We start from the raw sequence: 22,874 nt of genomic DNA, 5'->3' as shown, positions 1-22,874 counted from the left end.
TGTGGCCCCTGATGCACATCTGAGACATACAGAACATGACATTCCTGAAGGTTCTCGTGACTGATGTTTTACTAGATAATAAAGAGTAACCTTCTCTTGACAATAGCCAGCCCTCCAAGGTCCTGTGACCCTCACCTTCAGCACACAAATTCCTCAGAGACGTCCTTACCCCTCACCCCCACTCGCTGATCAGTCACTCCTCATGATCCCAGGGCAGCTCTCTCTGTCCATGGGTCCTGTCCTGGTGCTTTAAGAAAAGCACCTGTCTACACCATGAAACGTCTGGAGAATTCTTCCTTGGCCGTCATGCACCACAGCCCCGCATCAAACCCCTCGATTTGTGTCCCATTTACCCGGAGAATGTCGCCGCTCCCCGGGCTCTTCCATTTCCCAAAGTAGGACCCAGTTCTGTGCAACTGGATCCATCATCCCGGCGTCGGATGGGAGCACCATGGGGACATTCAGTGCCACCCCATGGGATGGGGACTGTCCTTCCCACCCCCCGACTCCGTGCCAACCTCCAGGTCTCAGCTTCCCTGGCATCTGCAGTGAGAAATTCCCCTCGCCACCCGGCCACCCCATGCGGACAAACAGGTCTTCCTCATTATTCCCTCCCGTAGATCTGCCTTGTTCTCTTCTTAGCCCCGCCATCAGTCCGGATTGTTTAATGGACTTGTGGGTCACTTGTTGATTGCAGCCCCCCCCAATAAAAGGCACGCCCCGTTAAGGCAGGAACCTTGCTGCTGGCACAGCACCTGGCACCTGGTAGGTGGCCAATCGGTATCTGCCGAATGAATGAATGAATGAATGGGATCATCTCTACAAGCTCCTGTGGTTATTAATGACTGAGGTCCCAGGAGGAAAAGCAATTTGCCCCAGACTGCATGGCCAGGGGGGGCTCCAGCCCCTCCCCCGTGTCCTCACCCGTGCGCCTGCTCTCTCTCCCTCACCAAGGATCCTTGCACACGAGAACTTCATACCCACCCGCCTGCTATCCTCTTAAGCCAGGCCCATATTTCCTTTGGAGTAATAATTAAAATAACATATTCACCAGCTGTTTTTTTTCCTGGATTTAATCTGCCCAGGCTCTGATTTGCATATTAAAAGCACTAATTAGCCCCTCCGAGTGCTTGAGCACGGAGAATGCAGTAACTGGTCATGTCGTCCCTGAAGACCCATCCCCAGTGCTCTGGGCTGGGATTCGGATGCGGCCGAGCCCTGGGCAGGGAGGAGCCTTTGTGTCCCCGCGTTTGGGGACCAGAGTGCCACACGGCTTCATCCTGTGGCTCTTCTTCTCTTTGAAGTGTCGTGTTTGATCTGTTAGCTTGTCTGTCAATTTCTGTTTTAGCACCTTTGGAATGTGCATTTGAACCCCTCCCGGCCACACAGGGGCTCAGGGTGGGAAGGTGGGCGGCCTTGGGGCAGTGGCACACGGTGACCCCCGAGTCCCTGCGAGGCAGGCTGTCTTCCTTCCTGGGCTTTCTCCCCTGCCTCCCTCCGGGCGAGGATGAGAGGGGCAACTCCAACATGCCGGCCCCTTTAAATGACTCCTTTACTGGAACCATACAAAGGAATAGCTAATTGCTGTTGTTATTTCCTTAAAAATAAAATCGGGGGAATGTGTGTGTGGGGAGGGCGAGGGGGCTGTTCATAAAAGCTGTCAGCCCATGAAGTGGGATTCTGGGTGGGCTTCCGGCAGACTGCATGCCCAGAGGTAGCATTCAGCATCCCCCAAAGACAGCTCAGAGTGTTCTGCTCCCCCTGGACTGAGACGTGAGATGGGGACCCACCTGCTCCATGGGGGCTCTGGGAAGGAAACCGAGGCCTCGCCCTTGCAGGAGCTGTCGTGGACCCTGCCGGGGAGCTGGTCCCAGGATTTCAGAAATTTCAGCCTGGCATGCCACATGCTGCTCCCCCAGACCCTGGGTTTTCACAGCAAACAGCCCCTCCCTGGAAGGCCCGGAGCCTGCGGGGGCTGGGCCACAGCACAGAGAGCCAGATGGCGGCTGTGTGAGCACCAGGGGGCAGGGCCAAAAACCGTAAAAGGGAAGAACGCTCTGGCAAGAGATCCTCTTTATTTCCTCCCCCGGCCCGGGGTAGGCTCCAGCTCCGACGGCTGGAGCTGCTCGGGCTTCAGGCGAGAGCGGGCAGGGGACACAGAGCTGACCAGAGCCAGGCTGACCTCCCCGACTGACCCCCAGCCACTGCCTGTGGCCCCTGCCCGCCCTGTCCGCACCGGGAGACAGAACAGCCCGCATCCTGCCCGCCTTGAGACGCTCACACAGCCTTCCCTGTCCATTCCCTTACTTGATCCAGATCTGCTCGCTGGGCATCTTGCCTGTGCCAGACAGCGGGCTGGGAGATTGAGAAGGCGGCTGGGAGGGCGAGACATGTGACCTTGACTCTGTCTGCAGCCACATCAGTTGCCAGAGGAAGCAGCCTAACTAGAGACGCGGGCTTGGCTTTGAGAGGAAAGTGTCAGAAACGCAGGCAGGAAGCTTCAAAGTCAAGTGTATATCTTGCAGTCAGCACGAAGCCTCCGGGGAACGGACAGGGAGAGGAGACAGAAGACTGCAGCTGAGGAATCTGTCTTGACTTTGGCGGGGGATCACCAAAACTCAAGGAAACATGGAGTCAGCTCAAAAGTTTTGCATCTTGCAGGCCGGGGACTGCGGGAGAGAGAAGGTGCCAGCGCGCAATGGCAGCCCGAGATTCGGTGGGGGCTGGGTCCTCCCAGCCAAGGAGGTCTGCGTGAAGCCGCGGGAAGCCGTGGAGGGCCTGCACCTTGGGGAGGCAGGGCCAGGGCCTGAGAGAGAGGTGAGGGTGCCGGGCCACGGGGGCTGCCATGGCATGCAGAAGTTCCCCAAGGTCGGGACTGGAAGACTACAGGGAGGAAGCAGCAGGTGTGAAGAGAAGGGAAAGGGGTGCCCAGCAGGGTGGAAGCACTTTGAGAGCAAGGCTTGGTCCCTGAAATTTGTGGGCTATTTACAGCTTCCAAGGAGGCACAGGCAGGCTGGAGGGGAAGTGGCGCCCCCTGCAGGCAGGAGCATAAGTCTGGCTGCAAACCCAGGGAGAAGGCAGAGCCACGGGCAGGTATGCAGAACTCCCACGTGGCGGGGGTAGAACACCACCAGAGACACCAGGAGAGCAGACAGGGGCGGGGGTGGGGAGGGTCGGGTGCTCGATTGAGTGACCTGAGGCCAATGGGGCACCCGGGTTCCCAGGGAGAAATGGTGACCTGCCTTCCATCAGGGATCCCTGAGTCAGGAAAACAAGACAAAGGAGACCAGCCCTTGGGAAGGGCGACAGAGTGAATGAACACTAACAGCGGGGAGGACCTCGGCCCGTGCCTGGAAACTCCGTGATCACTACTTACAGAGTCCTAAATTCCTCTAGGAGATACGAGTGTTCTGGAAGCCTCTTTCCAGGAATGGAGGCTTTTCCCCTAGGCAATGGAATCTTTCCGAAGGGGGTCGGGGAACCCAGATCAATCTGTTGCTGAGAAATCCCCCCCAACTGCATGTTGACTCACAGATGGCCAATCCCAAGGACTGGCATAGAAGCTGAGGACAGCTCGACCACATCCGTTTCCTCTGAATATGCTCAACCCCTCCCAGATACAGCGACTAGAAAAATCTGGTCTCTGACCAAAGATCTAGACTGCCACTAAAACGTAGGCCACTCTGGGGCACCGGGTGCCCTGCTTTGACTTGCACACGGTTTCCAGGGGCCCTGCTGGCTCTTGGGTCTGGTTGTCGGTCAGAGCACAGATGGCGGGGTGCCCTGATGAGACCTTAAGGCCCAGGAACTGTGCAGAAGTGATGCGTGGGGAGAACTATGGGGGGAGGGGCTGTAGGAGGCGGGGTAAGCAGTGCCCTTCCCCTTGGACTGGAAATTGGAGGAAGCCAAGTTGAGAGGAAGCAGACGCACCCCTCATTTGACCCTGGGAGGTAGGCAGGAGGTGGGGCAGGGAGACGCTTCATCAGTTGGGATGGAAATAAGGAGACCCAGGCTCAGACACTGGGCCGAACCCCAAGCGGTGTGGACAGGACAGAGACTGTGCACGTGTCATGGTTTTAATTTCTCCAAAGCAATCTCGAAAACCAAGGGACAGATCACCTTGTCTAACCTTTAAACAGAGGAGAGCCACAGGGGCCCTATTTGCAAGTTGGGCTGATAGATTTCATGCTGTGGATCATGCTTTGCTGGGACAATACTGTTGGCCCAGTGGTGACATGATTGCCTGCTATAGACAGCATGACCACGTCTGGTGGGGTTGTCTGGAGGGGACACGGGACAGAGCCAGAGGTGTGGGGCAGACTTGGAGGGCATGGGAGGAGCCAAGGTCTCCCATGAACTTGGAGGAATGTGTGACAGACACACTCTGATGTGTTTCTGGGGCAGCACTGACTCCGTGCTCATAAAAGGCCCTCGGCGGCTGAATTTCACATCTTGGACACAGAAGGGTTTTAAGGAGCTATAGGAAGGTTGGAAATGGACCTTCCTAGACACATCTTTTCTGAGATGCCCCTAATTTCTCCCCTGAGAGCTTCACAGCCCGGCCTAGCTGACCTGGGTGCCCAGCACAAGTGGGAGCATTGATCTGGTTCTCTTCCCCAGGGAGCACCACCAGGCATCAAGGATTTGTCCACGGAGAGGGCTAAAGAACTCTCTGGAGAGGAAGGGCCTAGAAACAAGCAGAACAGAGCCACTCTCCCCACCCCACCCATGAGGACCCTCCCCCGTCAGGCTTCTCCACACCTGGGTAGGTTGGGAGAGAGGATGGGGCTCTAAGAGCACTTTGCCTCTTCTGTTCCCTCCCCACCTCTCTCCCTGTTGGGCTGACAGCTGTTCTTGCTGGAAGGGACTGTGGCCCTAAAGACATTCTGGGACAGCCAAGAGGGAAGGAATCAAGTTGCACGTGGCTTGGGGTGGGCCAAACAGGTGACTTGCTTACGGTCACACAAGCCGATGCAGCTCTCGTCATCAAGAGGCAGCCTCTGTTGGTCAAAGCGTGTCACAAGGCCAACCAAGAGGCAAGAGGTAGGAGGAGCTGTGGACTCACGTGGCCGAGTTTTTCTGTCCACACATGCTCCACGACTCAGCGGTTCGCTCTCTCAGCGTACACCCTCGGCCTGGAAAGACTCATCTATAAGCTGACAGGTGCGAGAGTGTTCACTACAGCATCGTCTGCTACGACAAAATAAAAAATAAAAACACCCATCATCGGGACAATATACCGATGAAAAATGGCGGGTTCGTGCATCGGAAGATGATATAGTCTCTATAGGACAAGCAAGGTCTCGATTCACAACTTGGATGAATCAATGATCATGATGACGGGGAAAAAATAACTTGAGGAATTAAATGCATAGTATGGTACGATTCTAGGGAGAAGTTTAAAACGCAAAGATAATACCAGACATTATTTGCACGTGCGTGTACACATAAAAGTGTCGCAGGTCATCAAAGTAGAGCAGTTACACGCCAACTGGACGAGATTCGGTGGCTGTGGGGAGAAGAACGGGCGTGGAGGAGAAGCTGGACCAATGGTGACATGTGTCTCTAACCCAAGAGAAAGGTGAGTGAATAGATGGGTCCAATCGGTGCACTTGAGAGCCAGCCCACAGAATAATTTCTCAATAAAAATAGGCACTCAAAGAAAGGAGCCATGAAGGAGGAAGATAACCAGGGAAAACTGGCCAAGAGGGTTTGTAGAAAGTTCAAGGAAGGTTAGCGTGAAGGTAGGACCCGCCTTCCCAAGGGAACGCCCCCACGCACCATGTTAATCCTCAGTGCACTGCTGTATTTATTTTTTTTTTCTCATTGCTGTTTATTCTTGCGGTGTACCCCCTCTGTCAGAGAGGCCAGGCTGTTTCCATGATCTGGATAAAGTTGGTATTGCCATCTTATCGCCAAAACAGTGGCTGCTGTTATCCAAATGGGTGACTACGGCTCAGTGGGTCCCACTCGTTCATTGATTCACTCAGTCGATATTTACTGAGCACGTCGTATGTGTCCAGTGCCATACGGGGCATTGCGGACACACGTGTGACCCCAGCCGGAGCCATGATGGAGCTCACACGTGGAGTAATTTCATCCGGTGACACGGTGCTCTTGAAGTTTCCTCTCCTTCCCTAAATTACCCAATCTGCTGGGGAGTTAAGGCTTCTTCTATCTTCGACCCCGAGCACAGTTAATCTCCACAGCCCCAGGGGTCCCCACTGAGAGCAGGTTGAGAAAAAGTGTAAAGAGAGCACACCTTCCCTGCCCTGGGCCAGAGCCTGCCTTCGGAGTCCCCTGCCACTCTCTGACCTCTTGGACTCTGAGCCATTCTTGCCAGGATCCACCACGAGGTCCAGGCTCCTTCCCCTAATTTGGAGCCCAGAGCTCCTGAGTCCGCCTTTCCCCATTGCCTCTCCACATCTGTATTAGACCAGACACGGAGGGGACTGGGATGCGCTGTCCACATTCTCTTGGCAGCAATCCTACGCTGTTCTTTCCCGGCCGGGGGTGGGGGGCATGCACACGGTCCTTGTTCTGATCTACGAGGGTGGGAGGCCTTGACTGGGTGGGTGTAAAGGAGGATGAGTGTAAAGGAGGCCACCCCGTCCTCGATGCTCTCTGTTCCCCAAACGTATCGCACAGCCTGCCCATCCATGCTCTTGCTCATGCTGTCCTGGCCACCTGGACTGTGCCCTCACCTGGGGAACAGAACACTCGGTCCAAATCTCACCACCTCTGCAAAGCCTCCCGCGACCCCTCACTTTGCCCCTGAGCTAAGCCCCTCCTCCATGTTGTCCAGAATCTTGTGCACCACACCCCCGCCCCCGCCCAGGGCTCTTAGCATGTCCAACGGGAAGGCAGGTGGGCCTTCTGCCCCTCTCCCACCGCCAGGCTGCTCACCTGGGGCACCTCCCCCAGTGCCACCACAAAGGTCAAGCAACGCAGGAGGGCAGTAGTTAAGGGCTGGTTCACGAAGGAAGAGGGAGAAGGGAACTGTGGGCAGAATGGAAAGGTGAGGGGGCACTGGCCACTCAGTGCAAATTCCCCAGAGAATGATAGGGCTTTGGTCAGGCCCTCATACATCCCCGGATACAGTCGTAGCACCAAGGCCCTCAGGCAGAGCAGACTGTGTTTAACCCGTCTGCCGGACAAAGGGCATGCCAAAGCCCGGGGCAGGTGGGGGAGATTTCTGCCTGAACCCCAGGCTCATGCAACACTCCGGCCATCCCTGGAAAGCTATTGGCTGTCTTCCTGCTCACACATTCAATAGTGTGGGTATGACGAATATTGCTGATTCAATATTCAATGTTATTAACAATATTCAATATTATTAACAGCAGCACAGCCAAGGCCCTGGATGGGTTCCTTCACCTAGTTCGGTGCTGGGCTCTGGAGTCAGGCAGCCTGACTGACACAACCACTTCCTGGCTGTGTGACTGTGGACCAGCCACTTCACCTCTCTGAGACTCCGGTTCTCATCCGGAAAACGCAAGAAATAGTAGCATCCAACCCAGCGGTTGTTCTGAAGACAGTAAAGCCCACGTCAGTGGGGCGCTTTCTGCTTGATGTGCATTTTCTCCCTTAACCCCTGTTTAACTCCCAGCCTGTGGGAAACTGAGGTTCCAGGAGGTGACGAGGCACCAAGGTATCCAGCCAGCAGGTGGACGAGCCAGGATTCAGACCCTGCTCTTCCGTCAGATCTGGGGAAAGGAGGGGTCCCAGGAAGGGCTGCCACCAGCCCTCCCCACGTCCCCCGGGGAAGGCTCTGGAACTCCCTCTGCTGTGGTCATTTGCAGACACAGCTGTACGGGATGGCTGTACGTGGTAACCAAGAGGTGTCCTGCACCCCCCAGTCCACTGCCTTCTGGCTGTGCCCCACCTGGCCCCTGCCCAGGGGCTCACACCCAGTCCTCCAGGGACCATCTCATGGCCAAACCCAGAGGCGGGTCTCTGGGCCTCTCCCGTCCGCTGCCCCGAACCCACTGCTCATGGGCTCCCGAGTGGCCGTCGTCACAGGCACCTCTCCCGAGATGCCTCCTCGGATTGTCTGTGGGCTCCTCTCCACAACCTCCCACCCTGCCTAACCCCATCACCTCTGTGCCCATCTCTTGGCCTCCCCAGTGTGTTCCCGCCCATGCTCAGCCATGGCACAGCTCCTGACCCGTGTGACCCAACCCAGGCAGTCCCTGGAGGTCCAGACCCCTCGATCTAATGGAAATGCCTCACCTGGATGCCCACAGGCACCCCTGCTGCCGTAGCACGCCGTGGCCGCTGAGCTGATCTCCCTCCCAGATGCCTGCCTGACCCCAGCCCGTCGGCCCCGTCCATCCCCCAAAACGGAAATCTGGAGTCATCCTGGCCTCCTTCTCTCTCACGCTTCTCTTGGAAAGAGTGGCCAAATCCTGTTACTCAGCTTCTTTTTTTTTTTTTTAAGATTATGTATTTATTTGACAGAGAGAGGGAGAGAGAGAACAAGCAGGGGGAGTGGCAAGCAGAGGGAGAGAGAAAATCAGGTACCTGATGAGCAGGGAGCCTGATGCGGGGCTCTATCCCAGGACCCTGGGATCATGACCTGGGCCAAAGGCAGCCGATTAAGCGACTGAGCCACCCAGGCGCCCGGTTACTCAACTTCTTAAACATCTTTCTCACATGTTACCTCTTTCCATCTCTTCTACTTCAGCGAAGCCTCCTCATGTCTACCTGGACCACTGAGGTTCTACCCCGGAGCGGGGGAGGGGGGGTTCTTTGTCCGGGTCCCCCACCAAGGGCAGCCCCTTCTGCCCCTGACAGGTGGGGGTCTAACGTGTCTGCGCTGTGCTGGGTGTCGGGGAACCAGCCAGACCAAACACGGGTCTTCTCTCCACGAGCTCAGAAGCAGCAGCAAGTAAAGGAACGATGGCCACAAACTACAAGCTACGGGGGGAGGCAGGCACAGCGGGGGCCGCGGGGCTGCGTGCGTGACACAGGCTCGGGCGGCCAGGCACGGCTTTTTGGAGGAACGGCCGGCTGAGATGACAGAGGTCCTCCTCCCTGTCACAGGTTAAAGTCCAACTCTCCTGTTGGCCCATAGGACCCTTTGTGAGCTGGCCTCCGGCTACCCCCAGCCTCGTTCTCGCCCCACCATACGTGCAAACGCGCACACACACGCACACAAAGAGCCTGCTTCAAACAGGCCCAGCCACCACGTGGCAGCGGGCGGGGGTCCATCTCCCCGCCGTTCGGGCCCCGGTACAACATCTTGCATCAAGGATCATGTCAATTTGTGAGCTCGCAAATCGGCACTTAGCTTGCATGCCAAAGTCCACAGTCCTAAGTTTCGGTGGCAGAAAGACATTGCTGAAAATAATTGTGCCTGGCAGCACTGGGCTGGTTCCAGAAGCGGTCCGGTGCTCCAGTGCACGCGGAATCTTGGGTTGATCTATGCGACAGCCAGATGCCTCCGTCTCCTGCCCAATTAATCTGGAATGAGTTGGGCTCTGATAATGTACGTTCACAGCAACCTGCTTCGGAAAGAAGGACCGCGAAGCCTCTTGCCGGCCTCTTCCCCTCCTCCCTGCCTCTCCACCTTCCGCTGCTTCCCTGAGGGCCCCGCCACTGCCAGGTCCCCGCAGGTAGACGGCACCAGGTTGTGGCAGAAAGCAGCAGCCCCACCGGCGAGCTGGCAGCAGAGCCCCCCACGCTGCCAGCCATTAGCCGCTGCCTTCGGTCCCGCTGGCTGCGGCAGACGGCGGCTGCGGACTCCTGCCCGCGGCCTCTCCCGGGAAGGAGTCCATGCGCTGAGCCCTGTCTTGGAAGGGACTTTGGCCCATTTCATGTGATGGAAACTCCAGAGGCATTCCCGAGGCCTCCCTCCTGCAGGCAGGGACCTGTTTGCCCCTCGCCGGCTCCCGAAAGACCCAGAAAGATGAGAGGCGTAAACGGAAAAGAACCTCCCTGGGTCCCTGCCCGGTGCTCTCACCGGATCACCCTCCCAGCAGCCTGGGAGGACTCTGCTCTTCGTTCTGGCTAATGGGCAAGCTGGAAGCTCAGGGAGGGTGAGCACAGCGTGGGAGGCCACCCAGCTAGTTGGCGATCTCAGTCACTCTGGACTCCATCACAGGGCCCTGCCTGCAGCCCCCGACCCCTCATCCTGCCCCAGGCCCTTGATCAGTCCCTCTACCACGGAGGCTGGGGCGTCTACCGTGCAGGCCGGGCGTCTATGTCTGCATCCAGGACAGTATACAGAGGCCCACTGACGTCTTCCTCTCCTCCCCACTCTTCTCGGCCTCACTCCTCCAAACCCTCACATTCTGGGCCCGAGACCTCAGGGGTCCCCTTGGGCGACGGTCCCGGTTGTCCTGTCCCCTCTTCCACCCCTGGAGACTCTCGGAGCATGGAGAAGGCCTGACTCCAGAAAGGGCATCCAGGCCTGGCGGGGCCGGAAAGGCCCCGGAGACCGCAGGGGACTCTTTCTTAGGAAACAAATGACCCAAGAAACCGTCATGTTGTGATCCCCTCAGGAACGTGGAAACTTCAGTGAACTCTCAGACCTGTGAGCTGCTGTCATCTGAGCTTCCTGTGAAAGTGGTTTGCTCCTCTTTCTGTTTCCTTTTCTCCCCACCCCCTCCCACCCCCCCATCGTCTCCACACCCAGCAAACAGCCAGGACTCGACACCCAGCTTCTCCTCTGCTGTGGCTTGTCTTCACATGCCTCCTCCAGGCAGCTTCTCCCCTTGCTATGCTATCCCCACCCGGCCACCTGCACCGCACACCCGGGCCCGCCGCCCCTCACTTCCCAGCGAGAGAGGTGGCCTGTGGGCACCCACCTTGACCGAGAGAAATACCAAGTGTTCACCTCCCACCAGCACTGAAAGTTCTGGTGTTTTCTGGACTGTGCATGCAGCTGAGGAACCGGGAGAGATGAGGGGAAGGAGGCAGAGGAGGAAGGGGATGGGGTATCGAACGGTCCCCTGAGATAACGCGCATCAGAGTCAAGCAAGGTTTCAAAGCAGGGGCTGACTCTGTCCGCTGGGCGTCTGGAGGCCTTGTCCGCTGTCCGGGAACCGGAGGGGCTGGCCCGGGTCGGGCCATCCTGGCACCTGCTCTTGTCACTCACGCAGCAAGTCACCCCAACAATTAAGTTCGGTCCCTTTTTTTCCCCTCCCCTCCCTCTCTCTCCCACCCCCGTCTCCCTCCCTCTCTCTCCTTCTCTCTCTCTCTCTCTCCTTCCTGCGAATGCCACATCCCACTGTGCGGGGTACGGCAGCCACCCTTGCTGTCGGGCCGTTTCACCGTGGTACTGCGGCGCCGTGGAGAGGAGCTAATTGGATTTGTTGTCACCTCCTGAAGCTGCCAGGAGCTCACGTCTGCTCTGGTTACAGATGAAGACATCACGGTGACAGGCTCAGACACAGCTCAGCTGGCATCCCAAGGCCACTAATAGAGCCATGTTGATTTAATGTCCGAGTGGAGAGGTGCAGACAAGCTGTTCAAGTTTTCCCTTCCAAACAAAGCAGGGATATACCATCCGTCATCTGCGGATCGGTAACTAAGCATTCGGGTGCCTCCAGGAGCTCTTAACCATTGCCACAATAGGAAGACAAACTCCTTTAAACGGGAAGACGGGACTTTGAAACAGAGCGTCTCTCTGGTTTATGCCGCCCTCAGGGAGCTCAGCTAATTCCACCAAACATAAATTTTACTTAACTATGTAATTATGAATGGATCCCATTAGACTTAAAGTCGCCCACTCGCTGAGGGTGTGCCCCCGTGTATGTGGTCCGGGGGGTGGGCGGCCGGCGAGGGGATGCCGAGAGGCGCCGGTGAAGAGGAGATCTCTTTATTTTCAGTGAAACCCTTCCTCCCCCCAGCAGGCATCTCGTGAGCACCTACTATGCTCTAGGCACTGGGTGAGTGAGATACGGCACCTGCATTTGAGACGTTCACACACGGGTGTGGTGTAGACACAGAGACAGGGGGTTACAGCCCAGGGCCATAAGTGCTAGGAAGGAGATAGAAACAGGAGGCGAGGTGACACTGGGGAGAGGATCCCATTCACTTCGAGGGTCTGGAATCCATTCCCAGAAGCACCCAAGCCCGGGTTCTGCTCTCAGAGGAGGTGGGGGGGGTGGCCTTCGTCACATCCCTCTCCACTTTGGGCAGCTGGGATCTGTAATGGCATATACCCGGGGTGACCATTCACCTCTGCCCGATGCAGCAGGCAGTCCTTTCCTCCAAACCACTGGTGATCCACAGTCCCCTTGGGCCTGCAGAGGCCTCAGGGGTTCAGAGGAGTGGATGGGTCTCACAGGGTGATGGGGGTCGTGGCCCTTGAGGGTCTCAGAGCACACACTGCCTACCCAGCCCATCTTCCACTGGCTGCCAATTAGGGTCAGCCCTCTGCTCCACAACCGCTCCCCAGCATCTAAATGATCCCCCCAAGGAAATTCTCCTCTTAGACTGGGAACCTGTCAGGCCGCTGACTACCCATGGACCAGCTCAGCAAGGGGACCCAAGGAGGGGAATCTTGATGATATTGAAGGCAGAGCGGATGTTTCCTGCCAACTGGACATCACCTCTGGCCCAAACATCTAAATGCCCAGCCCCAGGCCCCTCATCTCGTCCCTGTCCCCATGTCTCCTTAGGGCCTCACCCCAACCTGCCTCTCCCTTCTTGTCCCTGATCCCTAATGGCCCACAGGGAACAGTGTCAGAAGGGGCCAACAGCTCCACGGAAGGGAAGTCCTCAGGGCCATTCCCCACTGAAGAATCATTATGGGAAGCTGTCTGTCCCACAACCAAGGAAGCAAACCCTGGCAGAGGACCTATAAATAATCTCGCCCCTGCATCTTGACAAAGACCTCCCAGCCTCTCAGCTGAATGGCCCCCACCACCTCCAACCATCCCACAGTGATAGAAAAGTGGTCGGAACTCCACATGTCTTCAGACTGCAGCTTGGGAGGGAACACAAATGGCTCTTGAGTTCAATGGGAAAGGAGCCAGGGAGTCACCCACATGCCCAGGAGTAGCTCCCCAAGTCCGTTCCGACATAGCACACGATGCCTGGGCAGAGCTGCCCCAGATGAGGCAGCCTGGTGACAGGGACATGTCCCCCGTGCGGCAGTCCTTGGGGAGGAGAGTGGGGAAGGGAAGGAGACAGAGACAGAGAGACAAAGATCCGGACCTACAGGAACGCTTATAATCCACAAAGAGAGGGCAATCCCTCATTAATGAACAACTAATAAGCTCAGTAACTCAGCCGAACAAAAGCAGAGAGGCAAGATAATCAAACAATGGGGAGAGATGAAAAGGGATATTGCCCAGCTCTAAGGGAAAAGACTGAAGCAAAAGCATTGCTAGAGAGTAATAACTAACTTTCGGACAAGGAACAAAAGACAGAAAAGCCAGTGAATGCAGATGGAATCAGGAGATGGAAATAACTCGAAATAAGTTACGGAAAACAGACGAAGACGGCACAGTAAGCTCCGTGTGTCCCCAAAGCAAACAATTCGACAAATGGAACCGAAGACGCATTTAAAGAAATAATACAAGAAAACTTCTCAGGAGTGGAAAATTTCCCATAAATGGATTTTTCAACAGATCACAAAAATAAATATACAGTGTTCCAGAAAAGCTTAACTTAGAGCCATCAACATGGAAACTTTGCATGATTAAATTCTGGAATGTCAAGGATTAAAATGACCTCTTTGGAGACCAAGACAGAAAAGGCAAATCACCCACCAGGAGAGAAATATCTAGTTGGCCAAAGATCTGCCTACAGCCATGTTCAATGTCAGGAATCACCAGACCACTAGCTCTGGAGTTCTAGAAACACCAAGAGAATTATAACCTGGAAAGATGCTATGTGAGTATAATGGAAACCAGAGCTATTCCCAAACATGACAAAACTCCAGGAATGTAGCACCAAAGCCCTCAAAGAAAGTGACTTGTCATTGAAATCATCCAGCTCAAATAAAGAACCAAGGAAGGAAGAAGTATGGAGAGAGACCCGTGGCAGGGATCGGACCCATTTAAATATAGACCTGAAATTCAACAATTGAGGAATTATGATTTTAAAAGAGACTTAGAATTATAAATACAGAACTGGGGGCGGAGATTGGAGGCGGCGTGAGAGTCAGCCTCGGAGTGGGGGATCCGATTGACGGAAGCATGGACTGGCGTGCAGCTAAGCTGGAAAGCCAAAGCACATGTGTTTACTCGGTTCAGGACCCTCACCCAAACGATGGTAACAGAACAAAATATCTACACACCCACAAGAACAAAGAAAACAGCGGTGATCACACAGTAGATGAGAGACATCAACAAAACTTTGGAAGATGGACAGTTGATGGATCAGTGGTAATTGACAGCACACCAGAGAGCTCAAATCTAATTGATTTCAAGGGGTGGGGGGGAGGACAGGGCAACAAGAAGCAAGCCAGCTCCCCCCACAGAAGCCCTGCCAGGCTCAGGAGCCAGAAGGACCAAGGACGTCTGAAGGCTGGAGGATAAGACAAGACTAAAGACAGGAGGACTGGTGGAGAGCTGGCGTAAGGACAGCAAGACCACCAGATGGGAGGACCAGCTGTCCTGGTTGCCTGGACCTGAGGGGTCCCCTTGGGATGTGGGACTTCGGGTCATAGGAAAATCAGTTGGTCATCCTACCCCCAGGTCTCTTCCCCATCCCCCCACCCCTACCCCTTTGTGCTCCTATGAAACTGCCCCTCCCACCCCCAGAGAAAGACAGGAATAAAGTTTACTTGGTGGTGAAAATGAACCAGGTTGTGTATTCGACGACACCAGGCACAGTGAAGACCCTACTAAAAATGGGGGGCGAAGAAAAAGTTTGCCCGGAGAGTATGGTGGGATCCACGACCCCCTTCCTCCTTTGGTAGAATCTTGGCAACTGAGCTCAGACCCCAGCCCTGCTTCACACACAGCCCCATCACAATAGGTTTGGAGATCCCGCTTCGAGGAGACCGTCCAAGAAACCCTGAGATCTGGGAACTCCCCAGGAGAATGACCAGAAGGCCACCCAGCCATCCTCCAGGGAGAAGGCCCGGCCCGCCGGCCCTGCCCCTGCACCCAGAGCCTCGCTCTTAAACGGATGGACGCCAAGGAACGTCGCCCTCGAGCAAGCGCCAGAACTGGAGAAGAGCCTTCCGCAGAAAGGTAGGGAAAAAAACTATTTATGGAAACAGCAACAGAAACCATCGACAGCCGCATCTGTTCAGTAAAACTCGTTGCTAGCACAACAATGAAAGAAACAACCAGGGAACAAGAAAGGGACCCAAGAAGTGAAAAATCCAGCTGAAGAGTTGCTAAACTCAGTCGACAGCCCAGAAGACACAGTCGAGGAAACCTCGACAACAAGAGAAACAGGAGAAGTTTGGGGTGGGGGGGGCCCGGGACAAATCCGACTTTGCTGGAGCGGTAACAGGAGCTGCCGTTCTCCTCTCTGTCATTTTGTGTGTTTTCCAAATTTCCCACTGTGGACACATAGGAATTTTATAGTCAGAAGAAAAAATATATAAAGCTGCCACAGTCAAAAGCCTGCGATCACACGATAGCCGTGTGCTGGGAGCTCGCTCGGGGAGGGGGCTGGGAGGGGCTTGGGTGGGGGCCCCCAGATCCACGGACCACAGAGGAGAGGGTTCCCCGAAGCTTGCCACCCACCCCCAACCACCGGGCTGAGCCTCCAGAAGGCTGGGGAGGCCCAACAGGGAGGCACTGACAGGGAAGCATGAGACGGGTCACTTTTCTCCGTGTCCACAAAGGACCAAGCAAGAGGCGTGTTCGGAGCCACCTGCCAAGTGGGAAGAGCTGGAGCCATGCCTCCGGGTCAGCGCAGAAGGGGGATTATCTCACGCCATGCACGGAGACCTCTGTCCCTGACCTCATCCAGCAGGAATTAACCAAACACCGCTCCATGCCAGGCCCAAGCAGAAGGCTGGGCAGACCCCATTCCAAGCCCCGGACACCCTAACTCACCGGCTTTGAGCAGGGGCTGCGGGGGGTGGGGCACAAAGGGAGGGGAGGGGCCTTCCGCTCCCCTTGACTGTTCTTTAGGCCAGCAAGTATTTTAAAAGCAACTGGCAAGGGGGAAGGCAGCTGTGACCCTGGCTGCTGTGAGTCACATGCAAGATGATGGTAGAGCCTGTAGGAGGCGTCCTCGTGCTTCTCAGAGCCACCTGGAGGCCGGTCATCCTCTCTTCCCTCCCCTCCGACTTCCAACAGTCAATAAGGAGACTGAGGCTCAGAGAGTGGAGGCACCTGGCCCAGGAGGCCCAGCTGTGAAGGAAGTACAAAGACTCCCCAGCCACGTCCCACCTGCCAGCCTCCAAGCCTCCCGAGCCACCGCACTTCCTCAGGGACAGCACAAATGACCCAGAGGCCACCGGCGGAGGGGACAGTAGGCGTGAGTCTGGAAACACATGCCCAGACTTTCATCTGCCGGTGGGGGAAAAGGGGGGCAACATGCCCATCCTTCTGTCTTGTCTCACGGCTCCCCAGGCTCCGAGTGCCCACCCAGCCTGACCCCCACCACCAAGCCCCGCAGCGTCCGTGGGACAACTGAAGCCAGAAGTGAGGAGGCCACGCTGCCTCCATTTGGGGCTTTCTGCTCAGTGTCTGCCAGGTGCCTCTGAGGAGAAGCAGACCCCACCTGCCTTGGGGATCTGCAAGACGGAAGCAGGGTCCCAGAAGCAAGCATCAATCTTTCGAACAGAATGCAAATGTGCCCTTAATAAGTCCCTGTGTTTCTTTGACACGGGCTGGAATCAGAGTGCCCGGTGGATCCCGAGGGTCTCTCCTGCTGAGGGCTTTTCTCAGTTAGCAGAAAACCGCTGCAGACAGACCTCGCTTTCAGGTCTGCCGATGTGCCTGGTGATGGGGACACAAGTCTGGGGCCGAAGATCACACCTCGTCCAGATCCAGAGGGGCCAGATGGCTCCTACCACCCCGCAAGCGAGTGCCAGCCCCGTCTCCTGCTGACACACCCTTTGAACTTGATGGTCCAAAATTCCTGAGCAGCCACGTTCTCTCCCCCCTCTGGACTTTGCCTCTGAGGGTCTCTCTACCTCCAGAGTTTTCTCCTCTGAGAAGCCTTCCTGGATGACCAGAGAGGGTGGGAGTACTTTGCCACGGCCCCCGAGCACCCCGTTGTCCCACTGGGATGTGCCTCCTGGACCAGACTGTGAGCTCCGTGTGGGTAGCAATGGGTCTTAGTTCCTTTTGGATTCTCGGAGCTCAACACAGCACCTGGTGGGGAAGAGCTGCTTGGTGATGATGGGGTGCACGAGGGACCCTCCAGCCAGCCCTCTCTCCCCTTCCCTGAGAGGTCAGTGATGGGGTCTCCAGAGCCATCTGGCCTCCTCAGTAGTCTTGCTGCTAGGGAGACACTTGGACCTCGGGATCCTCTACCTCACACTACGGGTCCGAGCCAGAGAAGCAGAGCCCGTTCCTGAGGAGACTACGCACACGCCCCACTCTCTGCAGGAAAGTGAGTGCAGGCCGAGTCAGCTGATGGCTCTCCCCACCCTGACCGGCGTCCCCACGTGTCCCACCACAGCACCCTCTCCCACGGGGCCCTGTGGGCACCGACACCCCAAGAAGAAAGAGTCCATTTGGCTTCTGGAGGCAAGGGGTCAGCTCAGCCACTTGCTAGTTAACAAGACAGCTGAGAGGTTTTTTGGGTCCAGGGTCTCCAGAGGAAGGGTGGGAACAGGCAGAAAGAGGGGATCCAACACACGTGCAGTGGGACCTGCTACACTCTCTTCATGGGGAGTCCCAGCCTCTGGCGTCCTCTCAACAGCTTGGTGGCCACAAAGAAAAGACCTGGTTTCTTGGAGCCTCGTCTTTTCTCATGAGGAAGTCATCTTGCGCTCGAGCACCTGGACGCGGTAAGAACATAACCGATGCCACTCTGCGCCCCACCAACCTCCCCCCCATCTCCTGCCTTCCTGAAGCCAGCCTTTGTCCGAAGCCTTTCTTGACCACGCCCCTCTCTGTCCACGACCCCGTCCATGACCCCGTCCATGAGTCCATGACGCTCCAACAGGGGCTGAGACTGGGCTGGGGCTTCCCCGGCACAGAGCTCCAGCTCCCCCAGCGCCTCTCGCTGACACGACCTGTGGGTGCCCTCCCCGCCCCGGGGCACCCCGTGAATGCAAAGGCTGATGGCAGGCTCACAAAGGAACAAGGGGCACGTTCCAAGTGAGGGCTGAACCACGGCCTCTACTGGTCCCTCTGAGCTCCTGGGTCCCTCACAGCCTCTCCTCTGCACACCCCCCATCCCCAGAGAGGGGACACAAACTTGTCAGACCGGCCCTCGAAAGGCACTAGGCACATCGGGTCCTTTTATCCAGTGTGGCTTCTGAAACACGAATGAGCAAGGTGCAGAAGAAAGGAGGTTCTCTCCTCAGTGCGGAGGAGGCTTCTGGGGGACCCCCCCGGGATCACGGGCCCGTGTGGTGGCACCGACCCCACCATGGTGGGCTTCGAGGCCTCGTTAACAGAACGGAAACATCCGTCCTCCCTCCCAGCGGTGCCTATCACCTCTCAGAGCCACAGGGTCAGGTGCAAGGACAGAGGTGGCCACCGAGGTGCTGGTCTCTGTGCTCACGGAGCTGACCTACAAGGGGGCCAAGGCGGACGTAAACCAAGTAATTGTTCCTGTGATGAGGGTTTTAAAGGAAAATGCCAAAGGTTCTGGTCTGGAGGAGGCCAGGGAAGGATGCTCAGAGCAAGTGACAATTAGTGACAAGGACAGCAGGGACCTCCCCCCAGGAGCAGCCGGAGGGTAAGGCAGGGCAAGAGAGGGGAGCTTTCCAGGAGGAGGGAGGAGGACGTGCTGATGTTCTCAGGCGGAAAGAGCTTGCCGCCGAAGAAAAGAAACTGCAGCCAGGAGGTGCGTCCGGCCAGGGAGGCGCAGGAGCCCAGAGCCAGGCTCGAGAGACCGACCTGGGTCCGGAGGATCTGGGCTTTGTGTCAACTGGGCTCTGCAATCAGGAGCTGCTGTCACCCAGTGACTCTGGGATAATCCTTTCTGGGTCTTGATGTCCTCACGTGTCAAACAGACGTGAGCATGGTAGCTATTTCCATCCCACGAATGAGCCACCGAACCGCGGCACTCACTGTCAGCTCTGGAGGAAGAAGCCAGCCGCCACTCCGCCACCCCGCCACCCTGCCATCCCCCCACAGCACTGATGAGAGGCTCACCCCTGCAGAGAGGAAGGGCCCGGCGCCTGCAGACTGGGGCCTGGAGGAGAAGCTACAGGAATGAGCAGGGGGCCAAGCCCGGCTGCAGTCCTGCGTCTGACTCCACTAACGGGCCCTCTCAGCTTCACGTCCCTGCTCGGGAGATGGGGACAGTGCTGCCCACCAGCAGGGTGTCGTGAGGAGACAGAACAGCGAGGGAGTGTTTAGCAGAGAGCCTAGTGCTGGTGAAACTGTGCTGGGCGGCGTGTGGAGGTGCGTGAGAAGTGACAGCCCGGCCCACACATACCAGGAGTGTCAGCCCAGAGGGCGGGTGGAGGAGGGGCCGGGGTTGTGGCCTTCACGCTGCACCACCGTCCCACAGCTCCCCATGCTTTCCACCAGGCAGATGGCTGCAATCGCAGCACACCCCAGAAGCCCCCGCACTCACCCCTAAAACGAAAATGTCCAAGTGAGAAAGTCTGGGTGACCAAGTGACCCTCCCTCTGACCCCTGACCCTCTGACCTTGCCTGCCTCCTACTGCCCACCATGGGGGAGTCTGGGAAACTTCATTCCTTCCCTTGCTTCCCAGATCACACCTGAATCAGCCATAACTTTCCCCAAAGCTCTAACTACCCACTAGGGGAGGACAAGAGGGAAATAAACACCAGAGCCCAAAGGGCAGGAATTGGGTCCATCCAACACAGGGCAGGGTCCAGACCCCAGAGAGCTGGCTGCACCTCGTGTTCTCCACTGCCCTTGTCTGAGCGCTATTCTGTAGGTCCTACCTGGTCCCACCCCAGGTCGGGACACTCCGTGTCCAGGGAGATAACAGCCTGGGGCAGATGGAGACCTGTAGCATCTGGGAGGTGCTTTGACGGCAGCTGCCACCACCCCCTCCCCGGGAGGGCCGAGAGTCCCCAGAGGAGGGCATGCCTGAGAAGTCTTTACAAATGAGTGGGGGCAGAAGGGAGGAAGGTCTGGAGCAGCCTGACTCTGCTCAGGGCAGGAGACTGATGTCACCGCTCCGCAGTCAGGCGGGGAGGGTGAATTCAGCCCATCAGCTCAATTGCTGACACCATCCGGCCGCGCTCTCACAGACACTCGCAGAAATGATGTTGAATCTGGGCACCCTCGGTCCCAGTCAGGTTGACATAAAATTAACCATCACACATGGGAAACAAGAACGACTTAACCAACCAAAGTGTCCAGCAGATAAGCAGATAAACAAAATGTGGTCTAAATAGACCATGGAATGTTATTCAGCCATTAAAAATAAGAACTCTTGCTCTTTGCAACAACATGGGTGGACCTTGAGGGCGTTGCGCTAAGTGAAATTTGTTGGACAGGAAAAGGCAAATACTGCTGTATGATCTCATTTATATGTGGAATCTAAAAAATAAAAACGAAAATAAAAAGCGGAATTTATAGACACCAAGAACAGATCAGCGGTTTCCACAGGTGGGAGGTGGGGGTGGGCCAAATGTTAACCCGTTTAAGGGGATCGAAAGGTGCGAACTTCCAATTATAAAATAAAGAAGTCACGAGGATGTCGGGCACAACACGGTGACCAAAGCCTACAGGACTTGTTTGCCTATTAGAAAGTTGCTAAGAGAGTATATCTCATGGTAAGGGAAACAATGTAACTGTGTGAGCTGATGGATGTTAGCAACTTAGGGTGGTGACCATGTCACATGACATCAAAATACCGAATCAGTGTGTCATACACCTAAAGTAATATATCATGTCGTATGTCAGTTGTATCTCAATTAAAAGAAAGAAGGACTTGCCCTGCTTCCTGCAGCTTATAGAAGAGTGGGGAGAGACAGACTATGGAAACAAACAAGCAAGATCATTTTGGATAGAGATAAGTGGTTTGGAAAAAATAAAACAAATACGGTCCCTAGACAGTGGGTGGGCATGGGGGTCAGGAGTGATGGCAGCCAGGGTGGTCAGGGAGGCTCTCTGAGGTGACATTCAAGACTTGTGAAGGACGAGAGAGAGCCGGGCAGCTGGAATGGGGGAAGGAGGCACCATGCAGAGAAAAGAGCATAGACAAAGGTCCTGAGGCAGGACTGTGCCTGGCTTATCTGAGAAGAAGACAACAGAGCTCGGGACATGAGAATGAGTGGAGGGAGGTGGAGCTGGTAGGAGTCACATTCCTCAGGGCCTTGCAGCCATGCGCATCAGTCACCGGCACTGCATAACAAAACACCCCAAGCTGGGTGGCTTAAAACAGCAGCAGTCATTGATTTGGCTCATGGATGTGCTGCTTGACCAGGGCTCGTAGGGAAGATGTGTCTCGGCTCCACAAGGATGGGATCTGGAGACCTCACCTCCGAGACAATTCACAAGGCTGGCTTCAGCCATGCCTTTCCACGTGAGCCTTTCCACAGGCCACTCAGCTTCGTCCCAGGGTGGTGGCTGCGTTTCCACAGTGAGCATCCCAAGAAAACCAAGCAGAAACCATGTCACCTGGTACACAATCTAGCCCCAGAAGGAGTGTCTTTTCCACCATAGTCCAAAGTTCACCCACACGGACACCTCTCGGGAGAGGAGGGTTGGGGTCACCTTGGAAGAAGTATATGGGGGATAGAATGGTTATGGTCAGTTTGGGACAATACCAGCTCCCCCAGGCCAGCAAGGAGTTCAGGTCTTACTGTACATGGGATGTGACAGCATGCTGTGGGATGATGATATGACTGGATTTACATTTTTTTATTATTTTATTTATTTATTTATTAGAGAGAGAGAGAGCAAGCATGAGCAGGGGTAGAAGCAGGCTCCCCACTGAGCAGGGAGCCTGATGTGGGGCTCGATCCCAGGACCCTGGGATCATGACCTGAGCCAAACGCAGACGCTTCACTGACTGAGTCACCTGGGCGCCCCAGGATTTGCATTTTTAGAAGATTCTGTGAGCTGCTGGGGGAGAGTTTGTTGGAGGGGCTGCTTGGAAGCAATTAGGCTAAAGCCATAGTTCAGCCGAGGGATGCTGGTGGCTCTGTCCAGGTGCAACAGTGGAGATGGGGAACCCCAAGAAATGTGCACAGTTCTGTTTACTGACTCATACACTGACCCAACCCTGACAGGTCAAGGGAGGCCATGCCTGATGTGTCTGGGGGTCTAGAGTTTACCCTGGGGCTGAGGGATTCTAAGCCAGGAAGTAATATGATCAGGAGTGTGTTTTAAAGGGAGCCCTCCAAGAATACAGGCTCTAGGACAAAACAATCTGCCCTGGGTGGTAATGGCGGGAACCAGGTGCCCAGCCATCTCATGTGGTTCTAAGAATTCACCAAATGCCAATGGGCCACCTACTGTTTCAAGCCCTACGCCTGTCGGGGGGCCTTTCTCTGGGAGTTCACAGAGCTTTGGGATTCTATCGCCTTCTTGCCTCTCGGGGACATGGCTGTGGTTTCTGCCCGCCCAGCACCGTTCCCTCTTTGTATTGGTCAGCTTCCACTGGGCAGTGCTGCAGTAACGAGCAATCCCCAGGTCTCGGGGCCTTACAGCAACAAACATTCATTTCTCCCATTTATTTCCCGCAGGCTTCAGATCGGGGGCACTCTGCTCCGAGTCTCTTCCTTATTTCTGTTTTGTGTTCTTCTTTATTTTCAGATCCAGCCTCTGTTTTTGACAGCCCCTACCAGAGGCAGAGGGAAAAGAAGAAGAGAGCAGGCAGAGACCTGTAGGGTGAA

This window comes from Ursus americanus, chromosome 26, assembly GCF_024610735.1.
Source record: "Ursus americanus isolate L20-20 chromosome 26, mUrsAme1.1.p, whole genome shotgun sequence".
NCBI lineage: Eukaryota > Metazoa > Chordata > Mammalia > Carnivora > Ursidae > Ursus > Ursus americanus.
This window is presented reverse-complemented; position numbering follows the sequence as displayed.